This window comes from Pseudophryne corroboree, chromosome 1 (assembly GCF_028390025.1).
Source record: "Pseudophryne corroboree isolate aPseCor3 chromosome 1, aPseCor3.hap2, whole genome shotgun sequence".
Classification (NCBI taxonomy): domain Eukaryota; kingdom Metazoa; phylum Chordata; class Amphibia; order Anura; family Myobatrachidae; genus Pseudophryne; species Pseudophryne corroboree.
In genome coordinates, this window is record NC_086444.1 from 443,181,663 (window position 1) to 443,198,532 (window position 16,870).

Consider the following 16,870-nt stretch of genomic DNA (forward strand, 5'->3'; position numbering starts at 1 on the left):
TTTCTCAAGGCTATCAGCCTCCCATCCGCAGCCCTTGGATGGGGGGGACAGCCTCGGGCTTCACCCCTGGCCCTTGGGTGGCTGGGGGGGGACCCCTTGATTGAAGGGGTCCCCACTCCCCCAGGGTACCCCGGCCAGGGGTGACTAGTTGGATATTTAATGCCACGGCCGCAGGGCACTGTATAAAAGTGACCCCCGGCTGTGGCATTATCTGTCCAGCTAGTGGAGCCCGATGCTGGTGTAAAAAATACGGGGGATCCCTACTCTTTTTGTCCCCCGTATTTTTTGCACCAGCACCAGGCGCAGAGCCCGGTGCTGGTTTTAAAAATACGGGGGATCCCCTGTCCGTTTTCCCCCCGGATTTTTAGAACCAGGACCGGCTCGAAGAGCCCGAGGCTGGTTATGCTTTGGAGGGGGGACCCACACAATTTTTTTTCTGGGTTTTTCACATTCCATTTAAAAAATAAATAATATTTTAAAAAATATATAAATAATACTTGTGCCTCCAAAAAAGACAAACCAAGTACCTAATCCCTTCTAATATAAATAGATATGCTATTACCCCCCAAAAAAACAGCAAAAAAAAACATGTTTTTAAATTTTTTTAATTAGATTCCGCCAGCAAAGTGTTGCGGATTGAAAATGACGAATTTACTGTTTAAAAGCACTGTTGTCGAATTTACAAACTTCAATTGAATATACTTTTGTCGAATTGCCGCATTTGTACCATTGCAGAAAAGTCGAATTTGTCAAATGTCGAATTTTAAAGTCGAATTTTGAAAGCCTGTAAGAATAGGCCCCGCCCCATTCTTCACATCAGCCGTCCCCTTCTACCCCTGTACCTTGCTCTCTCCTGTCTGTGCTCTCTCCCGTCTGTAGGACTAGGCCCCGCCCCCTTCTTACCCTCCTGTGACTGCTCTCTCCTGACAAGTGGACCAGGCCTGCCCCCTACACGCTGCTGGTGTCTTCATTGTTACTTGGTCTGGAGCTCCGTTAGGGAGAGAACTCACGTGAGCTCATTAAGAATGAGGAACTGGGATGTTTTAATTTTATTGTGAGTCGTGTAGTGTGGTGATGTAGTATGTTGTATGGGGGGTATAGTGTAATTATGAAGTGCAGCATATGGGAGGGCTGTAGCATAGTGATGTAGTGTGGCATATGGGGGGTGGTAGCGCATAGGCGTGCGTACAGGGGGTGCCTGGTGCGCACAGGCACTCCCTAATGTCCAGCACCGCTGCACGCCACGCTTGCTGTAGCACATTGATCGCTGAGTGTGTGATCGGTGGAGCCTAGCCTGCAGCTCATTTCCGTACCTCCCACCACCGCTGCACCCACCCCCCCTCTGCCTGCTGCTAATACTATGCTGAGTGCATTCATCGGCGGCCTCACTGGGGGGACTGGCGTCACCTTGCAATGTGACGTGGTGATGTCCGCCCATGCTCTCCTCCCGCCCACCTGTGCTTTCCTCCTGCTGCGGTCTCTCAGTCCTAGTGTGCCGCGGCCGCCACACCACTGGCAGTGTTCCTCTAGGAGGGACTGGGAGCTGCTGGCAGACACATTCTGCTGAGACTTACTTGTCAGTGCGGGTTCCGGACGGCAGGTGGCGGGTGGGAGGGCAGACGGGGAGCAGGTGTCACAAGGAGTGTGTGGGTAACTAATTCACAATACTTTCGCTCAACGTGGCACTGCTGGTCCTTCATCTCCCATGTCTCTTCACCAGGTGGCGGGCGGCCCGGAAATTAAGTGATGTGTTGTGCAGCAGTCAGTGTGAAGTGACATTGAGTAACACTGGTGGTGCTGATGATGATGCTGCAGAATCGGGAAGCAATTAATTCATAAATATAATGTACTCTATCAGTGTATTATACATACATAAACATGTACATACGTGTATTTGTGTATACATGTATATGCATGTATATACATGAGTGTGTGTGTGTATATATATATATATATATATATATATATGTATAAAAATAAGACTTGGGGTTTGTTTTATTAGATAGAGCATGTCCCAGTGAAGTGCCTTTTGGGGTTGTGGTTTTTCGGAAAGTTACAGGGTTTTTTTAATTAAGAGAAATATGCCCCATTATAGAGATAGGGCATTTCAATTTGTTGCGCCTGCGCAGTGGCCGCCAGCAGGGGGTGTACTAGAGGGCCTTCACTTGAGAGCCGCAATATGGCCGCCTTCTCCCCGGTTATTCTGTAAATAGGAAAATAACCTCACAGGTTCACATAGGGCAGAGTTGCCACTACTAGTGCAGGGCTGTAACGTACAGTACTAAGGAAAAGCCATATACTAAAGCGGCACGGTGACCTCACCCCTCTCAGAGACACCAGGGCGCAGCACACTGTACGGGGTACACTTAGTACACACACCTGTTAGCTCAGGGCAGCACTATAGGACCCTCCTGTAATGCTGTGCTGGCGGCGTGTAGTGATCAGGGCACTGGGAGACTGGCTGGCTGGTCTCCGTCTCTGCTGCCTATAGAACTTCCACCTCTGTTATATATCAGGGCTGCTCTCCTGTGTGTTCTCTTCCTCTCCTACCTCACACTGGAACTGGCCGCCCAGAGAACGAGAGGGCAGCGGCTGACATCAGAGAGGGTGCAGCAATCTGTGTGGGCAGAGCCCCTCACAGCAAGGTGTCCTTATGCTGTGCCCCGTGTAATCACTGTGATCCATACAGACTCTCACTCTGGTATGCTCTCTATTTATTATTTATTTTTTTGCACTGCGGCATGCTCGAGGGAAGGGAGCAGGCACCCCCCACCCCACCGCCACTACTCCTCCGCCAGCATCACTGCCGAGCCGGTCAGTGTTCCGGCGGCAATGAGCAGTAGGCAGCCACCAGCAACAACAGTCAGGAAGCTGTTACTCCCGGCAGCAGTAGCGTCAAGCTGCAATTCAGCCAGCGGCACGATGATCCGGGAGACAGTGGCAGCACAGGGAAGCAGTACCCCCTCCAATCGCAGCACCAACCAGGAGACTGAGGCAGCAACCCGCCCCCAGCAGCAGCACCACCCTGATGATAGGTAAGATGCATTTTGGTGTCACAAGAAGGTGGCCGGAGTAGTGGCTGGCTGTGGTCACACCCCGGGGAAAAGTGATAGTGATTTCAGTGTTCCCTTGTGCGGGGATTGGATGTGTAGATGTATGTATAGATGTGAGTGGAAGTGGTTGGATGTATGAGAGCGATAGTGTACGGCTGTATGAGAGCGGCAGTGTGCGGATGTATGAGAGCGGCAGTGTGCGGATGTATGAGAGCGGCAGTGTGCGGATGTATGAGAGCGGCAGTGTGCGGATGTAGAGAGCGGCAGTGTGCGGATGTAGAGAGCGGCAGTGTGCGGATGTAGAGAGCGGCAGTGTGCGGATGTATGAGAGCGGCAGTGTGCGGATGTATGAGAGCGGCAATGTACGGCTGTATAACTGCGTCGGTGTGCGGCTGTATGAGTGCGATGATGTGCGGCTGTATGCGTGTGGTGGTGTGCGGCGGTGTGTGGATGTATGAGAGCGGCAGTGTGCGGCTGTAAGAGTGCGGCAGTGTGCGGATGTATGAAAGCGGCAGTGTACGGCTGTATAACTGCGTCGGTGTGCGGCTGTATGAGAGCAGCAGTGTGCGGATGTATGAGAGCGGGGTTGTACGGCTGTATGAGAGCGGCAGTGTGCGGCTGTATGAGAGCGGCAGTGTGCGGCTGTATGAGAGCGGCAGTGTGCGGCTGTATGAGTGCGGCTGTATGAGTGCGGCAGTGTGCGGATGTATGAGTGCGGCAGTGTACGGCTGTATGAGAGCGGCAGTGTATGGCTGTATAACTGCGTCGGTGTGTGGATGTATAACTGCGTCGGTGTGTGGATGTATGAGTGCGGTGGTGTGTGGATGTATGAGTACGGTGGTGTGTGGATGTATGAGTGCGGTGGTGTGTGGATGTATGAGTGCGGTGGTGTGTGGATGTATGAGTGCGGTGGTGTGTGGATGTATGAGTGCGGTGGTGTGTGGATGTATGAGTGCGGTGGTGTGTGGATGTATGAGTGCGGTGGTGTGTGGATGCATGAGTGCGGTGGTGTGTGGATGCATGAGTGCGGTGGTGTGCGGCTGTATGAGAGCGGCGGTGTGCAGCTGTATGAGAGCGGCAGTGTGCGGCTGTATGAGAGCGGCAGTGTGCGGCTGTATGAGAGCGGCAGTGTGCGGCTGTATGAGAGCGGCAGTGTGCGGATGTATGAGAGCGGCAGTGTGCGGATGTATGAGAGCGGGGTTGTACGGATGTATGAGAGCGGCAGTGTGCGGATATATGAGAGCGGCAGTGTGCGGATGTATGAGAGCGGGGTTGTACGGATGCATGAGAGCGGGGTTGTACGGATGTATGAGAGCGGCAGTGTATGGATGTATGAGAGCAGCAGTGTACAGTTGTGTGAGAGCGGCAGTGTGCGGATGTATGAGAGTGGCGGTGTACGGATGTATGAGAGCGGCAGTGTATGGATGGCAGCGTCATAGGGAGGGATGTCGGAATGCTGTTATAGGATTCCTAATACAAAATGGAATCCGTATAGTGGGCGGGGCTGGCACCATGGCACCACGTTGGGCTTGATGGGCAGGTAGTGCGGCAAGCACACCCAAATTGGCGTCTGACGTCGCCCGCAGTCCACACTGTTGTGAGGAGTCAGTTAATTTTGCTGTGTAGTACACTCACAGAGGACCTACCGCCCGTCCCCTCCTCGCATCTGAGCAACAGGTCAGGCTCTTATTTTTTTTTTAATCAGGAGAGGCCGAGTGAATTGTGAGCAGGGGGGCAGAGCTACATGGGACCCAGAGGGGCTGCTGTGCTGTCAGAGAGGGAGAGGAAGAGAGAGATGAAGCTACTGCAGATCCCCAGCTGATTGTGAGGTGCCGGGTTGAAGGGTGATGTGATCACCCTTCTCCCTCGCTGCAGCTGGGGACCGCATCTAGGCTTCCTCCATCGAGGGCATGCGGCGCAGCAGTGGGCAGCGTGTAATGAGTTTGTCTGACTCATTATACTGCTGCCTGTTGTGGACACCTCCGTCCGTACGGACTGGTGTACATGCCCAGCACAGAGGTGACAGTGTTGGTGGAAGTGCTGCCCAGCTCTGACCCTGCAGGCCTCCCTGATCTGGCTGCGGCCGCTGCTGCTGCGGCCCGAAACCCCTGCCGGTCCCCTCCATAGACTTCTGCCTGGCCAGCGCTGAGGTACTAGGGGTAGCCCAGCTGCAGGAAGGGTATGTCTCTGGCTTTCTCTCCGGCAGGGGAAGGTGACAGCGGCGGAGGAAGTGCTGCCCACCTCAGACACTGCAGGCCTCCCCGATCCAGCTGCGGCCACAGCTGATGCTGCCAGGACCCCCTGCTGGTCTCCTTTGTTGACTGCCGCATGGCCAGTGCTGAAGTACTGGGGGTAGGCCAGCTACGGGAAAAGTGTCTCTGCCTCGGGCTCTTTCTCTCTGGCAGGGGAAGGAAGGGCTGATTCTCTGGCACAACAGGGAGGGCTGGGCTGCAGGAACACAGCACTGGAAGAAACAGGAGGCCGAACTCATGACCAAAAAGTGAGCAGTGCAATGATCAGCCCCCTGGTCTTTCCCTCTCTCTGGGTGCAGAGCTGTATTCTACAGAGAGAGCTGGGATGGGAAGAAGGGGAACGGCACCTGACATACACATACACGCGCAACACCTGACACACACACACATACACGTGCGGCACCTGACACACACACGTAGCATCAGACACAATAAAATAAACATGCAGCACCTGACACACACATACACGCGCAACACCTGACACACACACATATACACATGCGGCACCTGACACACACACGTAGCATCAGACACAATAAAATAAACATGCAGCACCTGACACATGCATGTACACGCAGCACCTGACACATACATATACACGCAGCACCTGACACATACATATACACGCACACCATCAGACACACTAATATACACATGCAGCACCTGACACACACATACACACGCAGCACCTTACTCACACACACAGACACGCGCAGCACCTGACGCACACACATGTACACGCGTAGCACCTGATGCACACTCATGTACACGCGCAGCACCTAATGCACACTCATGTACACACGCAGAACCTGACGCACACTCATGTACACGCACAGCACCTAATGCACACTCATGTACACGCGCAGCACCTGACGCACACTCATGTACACGCGCAGCACCTGACACAGACATACGTATTCATGCGCAGCACCAGACATACACTTGTACACACGCGGAGCACCTGATACTCACACACATATACACCCGCAACACATGACACACACCCACGTGCGGCAGCTGACGCATACACACGCACCATCAGACACACTCATATATACACGCAGCACCTGACACACACATACACACACACACACACACACACAGGACCTGACACACATACACAGGCAGCACCTGACACACACACATATACACGCGCAGCACCTGACACCACGCACTCACACGTACAAGCAATGCATTTCACGCCTACCTCCAGCCTCAGTTACAGGCTGCTGCCACCTACCCCCCTCCCTGCATCAGCTGCAAAGGCAGCAAAATATTTTGACCAAAGTCTAAAGGCCCATACACATTAAACGATGTCGCTCTGTGAGCGACATCGTCTAATGTTTCCCCCTCCCGGGCCGGCCGGCCGGCCGGCGGCCGACTGTACACACTGAGCGATATGACCGCTCATATCACTCAGTGACGTCACGCCCCCACCAGCCCTGCATGAAGGTCGTGGACGACAGTCCACATCCTTCATGCATGCCCTACCGACAGCGACGATTGTTGCCGACCCGCGGGGCAGCGCATCGTTCGCCGCTGGTGGCATATACACTTAACGATAAAACGAGCGACGTCGGTCAAGGAGGGGGAAAATGAGCGACGTCGCTCATCAAATCGTTAAGTGTGTACAGACCTTAAACAATTCGGTTTGGTAAATAAAATTATTTTGCACAGAACAGTGATGTTATACGAAAATTTTCATTAAACATTTAAAAAATCAAATGTTTATTTTTACAGTGAAATTTTACATTTATGAATAAAAAAAATAAATTTAAAAAAAGCGATGAAATTCCATAGACAAAAAACCTTACGGTTTCACATGTCCCATTAAGGCTTCTTAGACATGATCGAAATTTCAGAAACCTGTTGTAACTCTTCCACTCAAACTCCAAAAAGCAATGAAATTCCGATCATTAAGGCTGATGCCTTAATGGACGTGTTCCTTGCGCAATACAGATATGGTATGCCATCACAGCCTGTGGGTAAGTGCAGATTCAGCACTCTCACAGAGTGAGATTGCTGTCACTCACACAATGGTGGAACTGCTAATTCACAGATTTGTGTGCTCATTGGAATACACACATGCAGTCTATGCAACTGAAGGTCTGAGCGGAAGACAAAGCTGCTCAGATGAGGTATGAGTGTTGTTGATTGAAGGGAGGAGAGCGGTGTGGATGGGGGAACAGAAGTGTGTGGATAGAGGGAACACTAAGCAGCACTGATGGGGGGGGACAAAGAAACACGGGGTAATTCAGACCGCAGCAGCAGCGATCGCAGTCTGAATTAGTTTGTGAGGTGCGCACGTGCAATGGCTGCACTGCGCGTACGTACCCCTGGAGCCCAGTGAGATGCTATCAGCATCTCACTGGCTGCGATCACCCTGCCTGATTGATAGGCAGAGTGGGTTGCGGGGAAGGAGGGGGTGTGCAAACAGCGTTAGAATGCCATTGGCAGGGCATGGTATGCACAACGGAGGCGTTTCCGGACCACTGGGGGGTGGGCTGTGGCGGTTATTTCCCTGCCAAGAGCGCAGGACCCACGAAATTTACCTTCAGGATGTCGGCTACATGAATAGGGTAAGAGTGGTGTGGATAGGGGGTAGATTAAGCACAAAGTATGGGAAGGGAGACAGAGCGGTGCAGATGGGGGAAATGGTGCAGATGGGTTGAAAACACTGGCTTGGATGGGTAGAAAACTGGTGCAGATGGGAGAGAAGACAGTGTGCCCTGTACTGGAGGAGACAGAGTGACGTTGAAGAGGGAAACACTGAGCAGTACAGAGAGAAGGAAACAGTGATACAGACAAGGCACAGGTGCGGAAAGACAGATGGTGCAGATAAGTTAGTACAGACTAGCACAGATGGGAGAACACAGCAGTAGGGATAGGGGAAGATAGAAGCATGGAGGTGTATAGGGGAAGCAAGTGTAGATGCATAGACAGTAGATGTGGTATTATAGTTTTAGCAATTAACCAAGATATTTTGAGGGAGCTAAATGTGTATACTAAGTGAGATGGATGTATGGAGTGAGAAGCTGTTGTAACACGGTGGGATTGTTGTGGTGACCGAATGGGATGGTTGTGGGCACTGTGTGGGATGGGAGCACCACAAAACTGCTCAGACCTTCAGTTGCATAGACTGCATGTGTGTATTCCAATGAGCACACAAATCTGTGAATTAGCAGCTCCACCATTGTGTGAGTGACAGCAATCTCACTCTGTGAGAGTGCTGAATCTGCACTTACCCACAGGCGTCAGCCTTAATGATCGGAATTTCATTGCTTTTTGGAGTTTGAGTGGAAGAGTTACAACAGGTTTCTGAAATTTCGATCATGTTTAAGAAGCCTTAATGGGACATGTGAAACCGTAAGGTTTTTTGTCTATGGAATATATATATATTATATATATAATATTTGATCTCGACACTCAATTCCTATCATAATGATGCCTGGGTGCCTTCCCTTACCTTACAGTATATGTATCAAGACAAGAAATGGCGGCACTCACTCAGGACTTATTGCTAATAAATAATACAGAGACAAGCTGCTGTTAACATTTCAATTATAATAATAACTTTCGTCAGAACAAGTGTGCATTTACAGAGAACATACCTTTATAGCTTCACCCAACAGTGAGCACGTTGTTCCTGGCCACAGGACCGAGTCGGGGGTATATGACGTCACTGCCTCACTTCTGATGCTGTGAGCTCTCTCCCCACTATGCTCCTGGTTGCTAAGGGAACCTATCAACAAATACATAGTGTCTATGAAAATAACACCACCACCAGCATGTACAAAATATGTTACAAGTATCTCATGCCGCTGTACTCATATTAAACATACTGCTATATATATGTGGAGCTTTCAGGGGGATAAGCAACTATAATGATACATTAAAATAACGTTATGTGATATAAAAACAAATTCACAAGAAGCAGTTCAGGCTGAAGTGTTCATTTAACCCTTTAGGGGCTATAGTGTTTAACTGGTGAATCCACCGAGCCTCACGCTGCAATAATGCCTTGTTCTGATCACCGCCTCTAATATTAGCTGGTTGCTGATCTATAATTTTGTTCTTCAAAGAAGCCAAATTGTGCTTCGTAAGTTGAAAATGTTTGGCAACTGGCTGTGATTGGGTCTCACCATCTAATGCTGATCGTATGGCCGACCTATGCATTGCCATTCTTTCACGGAACTGGTAGATAGTCTTCCCTACATAAAAAAGACAGCAGGGACACCTGATAATGTAGATTACATGTGTACTTGTGCAGATCAAAACTTTGGCAATTTTTATATACACTGCTCAAAAAAATAAAGGGAACACTAAAATAACACATCCTAGATCTGAATGAATGACATATTCTTATTACATACTTTGTTCTTTACATAGTTGAATGTGCTGACAACAAAATCACACAAAAATTATCAATGGAAATCAAATTTATTAACCCATGGAGGTCTGGATTTGGAGTCACACTCAAAATTAAAGTGGAAAAACACACTACAGGCTGATCCAACTTTGATGTAATGTCCTTAAAACAAGTCAAAATGAGGCTCAATAGTGTGTGTGGCCTCCACGTGCCTGTATGACCTCCCTACAATGCCTGGGCATGCTCCTGATGAGGTGGCGGATGGTCTTATGAGGGATATCCTCCCAGACTTGGACTAAAGCATCTGCCAACTCCTGGACAGTCTGTGGTGCAGACTTGGTGGATGGAGCGAGACATGATGTACCAGATGTGCTCAATTGGATTCAGGTCTGGGGAACGGGCGGGCCAGTCCATAGCATCAATGCCTTCGTCTTGCAGGAACTGCTGACACACTCCACCCACATGAGGTCTAGCATTGTCTTGCATTAGGAGGAACCCAGGGCCAACCGCACCAGCATATGGTCTCACAAGGGGTCTGAGGATCTCATCTCGGTACCTAATGGCAGTCAGGCTACCTCTGGCGAGCACATGGAGGGCTGTTCGGCCCCCCAAAGAAATGCCACCCCACACCATTACTGACCCACTGCCAAACCGGTCATGCTGGAGGATGTTGCAGGCAGCAGAACGTTCTCCTTGGCGTCTCCAGACTCTGTCCCGTCTGTCACATGTGCTCAGTGAGAACCTGCTTTCATCTGTGAAGAGCACAGGGGGCCAGTAGCGAATTTGCCAATAATGGTGTTCTCTGGCAAATGCCAAACATCCTGCATGGTGCTGGGCTGTAAGCACAACACCCACCTGTGGACGTCGGTCCCTCATACCACCCTCATGTGTTAGGCGCCGCGGTCCGGACTTCCTCCCGGCCCGGCGTCTAGCAACTAGGGACGCCGAGCGCGCTGAGCCGCCGGGTCCCTAGCAACGCTAGGACGCCGTGCGCGCTGAGCCGCCGGCTCCCTAGCAACGCAGGGACGCCGGGCGCGCCGAGACGCCGGGACCCTAGCAACGGGGACGCCACGGACGGACCGCGTTCCCCGTTGCTGGGTTGATTATTTAACTGTGCACACATGTTTTCTGGTCGTGCAGCAAGGCAGCTGCACGACATTCATTGTAATCAGGCTCTGGACTCTGATTGGAGGATTCCCTGCTAAATACCTTCTCAGTGCCTCACACAGACGCCGGTAATAGTTTCCTGCATGCTGCTCATGTTGGTGAACGTCTGTTCCTGGTCTGCTGTGCCCGGTCATTCCAGTCCTCTGAGTTCCTGAGTCTTGGTGTTTGTCATCTCATCCCAAGGAGTTCTCCTGGTCCTCATTTACCTGTGACAGTCTTTAGAGGATCTCGTTTGGTTTCGTGAGTGGCGGCTCTGCCGCGTGCTGCGGCCTCGGCCGCTTTATATTGTGTTCTGGTTTTGGAGCATTTGCGGAGGTATCCGCTTCCACAGTCCTCTCCGGAACTCGGCGGTGCCGTATAGGAGAGTGGACAAGTGGAGTATTTTGGTTGTTTTTTCCCTGGCGGTAATCCGCGCATACTTTAGTTTTAGGTTTGTTAGTAGCCCCTGGCCTTGTTGTTTAGTTAGAGGGCCCCTTGTTATCACCCTGTCTCGGTTCACTCTTTGTCTCTCATTAAGACCTGAGGGGGCATCAGAGTTGGGCAGACGTAATCCGCCCTTCAAACGTGGCTGCCATGGGCCCAAGCAACCATAGTCTCGCAAGAGTGTACTGACAGCACGGGCGAGACAACGGAGGTAGGGCACCAGGGGCTATTCCCATTCCTTTCCCCTTTCCCAGCATTTCGTTCTGGTATTCAGGTCCTTTCATATAAAATCACCCTAGACCTGAGTATTAGAATCATAACATTTTCACCGGCCCAAAAAACTTTAAAAAAATAGAGGGGTTTTAAATTTTTTCCCATTCAGTTTTGGTAAGAGTTAACCGGCTTCATAAATCCGGCAGGGTTAGGACCAAATCCCGGTCAGCTTTTAGTTAACCAAATTCAAGAACTTACTCAGATGGTTCAGGACCTTTCTCTTCGGGTGAGATCGCAGGAAGATCTTTTGCGAGCCTCCCCGAGGGTGGTCCCAGAACCAAAGATGCATTTACCCGACCGTTTTTCGGGTAACCGAAAACATTTTTTTAATTTTAAAGAAGCTTGTAAGCTATATTTTCGTTTAAGGCCTAGTTCCTCTGGTACTGAATCTCAGCGGGTTGGGATTATTATGTCGTTACTCCAGGGGGATCCACAGACCTGGGCGTTTGGGTTAAAAGCTGAAGATCCTGCTTTGTTATCTGTAGACGCCTTTTTTAAATCATTAGGTCTGTTGTATGATGACCCAGATAGAGAGGCGTCAGCTGAGAGTCACCTGCGTGCTCTCAAACAAGGTAAAAATCCAGCAGAGGTGTATTGTACCGAATTTCGCCGCTGGTCGAACGACTGTGGCTGGAATGACCCGGCCCTGCGCAGTCAGTTTCGCCTTGGTTTATCTGAACTTATTAAAGACAGTCTTCTCCAGTACCCCGCTCCTGAGACTCTCGATAAACTCATGGAGCTTGCTATAAAAATAGATCGTCGTCTCCGAGAGCGGAGGGCTGAAAGAGGAACAACTGTTAGGCCTAGTCCTTGTGTTTATACCTTTCCAGAGGACGTCGAGGAGCCCATGCAGATGGGTCTCTCCTGGCTGTCCCCAGAGGAAAGAACCAGAAGATTAAGTTATGGTCTTTGTTTGTACTGTGGTGGTAAGGGACATATTGCTCGCAACTGCCCGAACAAGTCGGGAAACGCTCTGACCAAGTGAATTGTGAGGGGGTTCACTTAGGTCTGCAGCTTATCTCCTCAAATGACTCTCTCTTAGTCCCTGTTAAAATTTCCTTTGGCAGCCTCAGTTCATTGGTGTCGGCCTTTGTCGACAGTGGAGCTGCAGGAAATTTTATGGATTTAACTTGGGCTAAGGCCTTAGGCATTCCACAGATACCGTTGGATAAACGTATCACCATGCATGGGTTAGATGGGGGTCTGCTTTCCAATGGGATAATTACTCACCGAACACCTCCAGTATTACTTACAGTAGGAGCCTTACATTCTGAAGATATAGAATTCTACCTTACACATTGTCCGGCAGTTCCTGTAGTTTTGGGTCACCCTTGGCTTGCCTTTCATAATTCCACCATTGATTGGCGGTCCGGGGAGATTTCCCAATGGGGTCCTTTTTGTGTTAAGGAATGTATTTCTTATCCAGTCCGGGTTGCAGCAATCGTCCCAGAGCTTATTCCTGTGGAATATCAGGATTTTGCCGATGTGTTCTCCAAAGGCAATGCGGACATTCTGCCTCCCCATCGGTCCTACGATTGTGCAATTGAGTTAGTACCAGGTGCCACTTTGCCTAAAGGGAGATTATATGCCCTGTCCGGGCCAGAAACCACGACCATGAATAATTACATTCAGGAAAGCCTTAAAAAAGGTTTTATTAGGCCTTCAAAATCTCTGTTGAATGCAGGATTTTTCTTTGTTGAGAAAAAAGATGGGTCACTTAGACCATGTATTGATTTTAGGGCTCTGAATAAGATCTCTGTGAAAAACACCTATCCTTTGCCATTAATTTCAGTGCTTTTTGATCAGTTACGCTCCGCCGTGATCTTTTCGAAAATTGATCTTAGGGGAGCTTACAACCTCATCCGAATAAAATCTGGGGATGAGTGGAAGACGGCTTTCAGCACTCAGTCGGGTCACTATGAATACCTGGTGATGCCGTTCGGCCTGTCAAATGCTCCGGCGGTTTTTCAAGACCTCATTAACGATGTTCTCTGTGACTTCCTTAGGAAGTTCGTGGTCGTTTATCTTGACGACATTTTGATATACTCTGAGTCTATGAAACAACATGTTACCCAGGTGCGTCTGGTTCTTCAAAAATTACGAGAGAATCATTTATATGCCAAGTTTGAGAAGTGTGATTTTCACATCACAGAGGTGTCTTTCTTGGGGTACATTATTTCTCCCCAGGGATTTTTCATGGAACCGAAAAAACTCCAGGCCATCCTTAATTGGGCGCAACCCACTAATTTAAAAGCAATTCAGCGCTTTTTAGGGTTTGCTAATTATTATAGGCGGTTCATTCATTCTTTTTCTGACCTGGTCGCTCCCATAGTAGCTTTGACTAAAAAAGGAGCAGATCCCTCCAATTGGTCGCTTGAAGCTGAGTTAGCCTTCCAGGCCTTAAAGCAGGCCTTTGTCTCAGCTCCTGTCCTCAGACATCCTAATCCGGAGCTTCCCTTTATTGTAGAGGTTGATGCCTCAGAGGTTGGAGTGGGGGCTATCCTTTCTCAGGAAGATCCGGAGTCTCAGGAGTTACATCCTTGTGCCTTCATGTCCAGGAAATTCTCCTCCGCTGAATCCAACTATGACGTTGGTAATCGGGATTTACTGGCAGTAAAATGGGCTTTCGAGGAATGGAGGCATTGGCTGGAGGGAGCTAGGCATACTATTACTGTTTTTAATGACCATAAGAACCTGCAATATATTGAATCAGCTAAACGGCTTAATGCTCGGCAGGCACGTTGGGCATTGTTTTTTACTCGTTTCAGGTTTATAATCACTTTCAGGCCTGGTTCCAAGAATACGAAAGCTGATGCCCTGTCACGTTGCTTTCTTCCGGTTCACAATAGCAATCCTGTTACTACCCCCATAGTTCCATCTTTAGTCATCCGGGCAGGCCTCACACAGGATTTATTTACTCAGTTAAACCAGCTTCAACACCAAGCTCCTAGACTTACTCCTGCTGGTCGTCTTTTTGTCCCTGAATTTTTGAGAGGCACTGTTTTAACTGAGTTTCATGACAACAAAGTCTCAGGGCATCCGGGTATCACTAAGACCTTGGAGTTAGTCTCTCGCTCAGTGTGGTGGCCTAGTCTTTCTAAAGACGTTAAGGAATTCGTCCATTCCTGTCAGGTTTGTGCACAGCATAAGGTTCCTCGTTCGTTGCCTATCGGGCAACTTATGCCTTTAGCCGTTCCTCTCAGGCCATGGTCTCATATTTCCATGGATTTCGTGGTGGACCTTCCCCTTTCAGCCGGATTGCGAGTCATTTGGGTGGTAGTGGACCGTTTTAGTAAAATGGCTCATTTCATGCTCTTCCCCGATTACCCTCTGCTCAAGGGTTGGCAGTTTTGTTCCTCCGCCATGTGTTCAGGCTCCATGGTTTGCCCACTGATGTTGTCTCTGATCGGGGTCCACAATTCATCGCACGATTCTGGAAACGTTTTTGTGCCTCATTGAAGATGAAACTGTCTTTAACATCGGGTTACCATCCACAGTCTAACGGGCAAACCGAACGAGTCAACCAGTCATTAAAACAGTACTTACGCTTGTATTCGGCCAAACTCCAGAATGATTGGTCCGAGTTTCTTCCTTTGGCCGAATTTGCTTATAATAACTCTTGTCATTCCTCCACCAAGGAGTCCCCATTCTTTTCAGTCTTTGGTTTTCATCCTAGAGCCAACTCTTTTTTCCATCATTCTCCAGTTTCCTCATTGACCTTAACCTCCCATCTCAGAGCAATTTGGAGAAAAGTGCACCTTGCCCTCAGAAAAGCGGCCTTCCGAGAAAATAAATTTTCTGATAGGCTCCGACGTCCTTGCACTTTTAAGGTGGAAGATCAGGTATGGTTGTCAACTCGCAACATCAAGCTTCGACAACCCTCGGCTAGACTGGGACCCAAATTTATTGGACCGTTTCTTATCATTAAGAAGGTCAACGCAGTTGCTTTTCGGCTACGCTTGCCAAGATCTCTCAGAATTGGAAATACTTTCCATTGTTCCCTGTTGAAGCAATATGTTTCTTCCAGCAGATTTCCTCGGAGGACCTCCCAGGGTAGATCTCCAGTGGATGTGCAGGGACAACAGGAGTTCTTGGTAGAGAAGGTGTTAAATTCAAAAGTTTCCCGGGGCCGGCTTTATTTTTTGGTTCACTGGAAAGGCTATGGCCTGGAGGAACGGACTTGGGTCTTGGATAAGGATCTACATGCCCCAAAACTCAAGAGATTATTCTTTCAGGAATTTCCTCAGAAACCTGGCTTTAGGGGTTCGTTGACCCCTCCTCAAGGGGGGGTACTGTTAGGCGCCGTGGTCCGGACTTCCTCCCGGCCCGGCGCCTAGCAACTAGGGACGCCGAGCGCGCTGAGCCGCTGGGTCCCTAGCAACGCTAGGACGCCGGGCGCGCCAAGCTGCCGGGATCCTAGCAACGGGGACACCACGGACGGACCGCGTTCCCCGTTGCTGGGTTGATTATTTAACTGTGCACACATGTTTTCTGGTCGTGCAGCAAGGCAGCTGCACGACATTCATTGTAATCAGGCTCTGGACTCTGATTGGAGGATTCCCTGCTAAATACCTTCTCAGTGCCTCACACAGACGCCGGTGATAGTTTCCTGCATGCTGCTCATGTTGGTGAACGTCTGTTCCTGGTCTGCTGTGCCCGGTCATTCCAGTCCTCTGAGTTCCTGAGTCTTGGTGTTTGTCATCTCATCCCAAGGAGTTCTCCTGGTCCTCATTTATCTGTGACAGTCTTTAGAGCATCTCGTTTGGTTTCGTGAGTGGCGGCTCTGCCGCGTGCTGCGGCCTAGGCCGCTTTATATTGTTTTCTGGTTTTGGAGCATTTGCGGAGGTATCCCCTTCCACAGTCCTCTCCGGAACTCGGCGGTGCCGTGTAGGAGAGTGGACAAGTGGAGTATTTTGGTTGTTCTTTTCCTTGGCGGTAATCCGCGCATACTTTAGTTTTAGGTTTGTTAGTAGCCCCTGGCCTTGTTGTTTAGTTAGAGGGCCCCTTGTTATCACCCTGTCTCGGTTCACTCTTTGTCTCTCATTAAGACCTGAGGGGGCATCGGAGTTGGGCAGACGTAATCCGCCCTTCAAACGCGGCTGCCATGGGCCCAAGCAACCATAGTCTCGCAAGAGTGTACTGACAGCACGGGCGAGACAACGGAGATAGGGCGCCAGGGGCTATTCCCATTCCTTTCCCCTTTCCCAGCATTTCGTTCAGGTATTCAGGTCCTTTCATATAAAATCACCCCAGACCTGAGTATTAGAATCATAACATTATGGAGTCTGTTTCTGATTGTTTGAGTAGACACATGCACATTTGTGGCTTGCTGG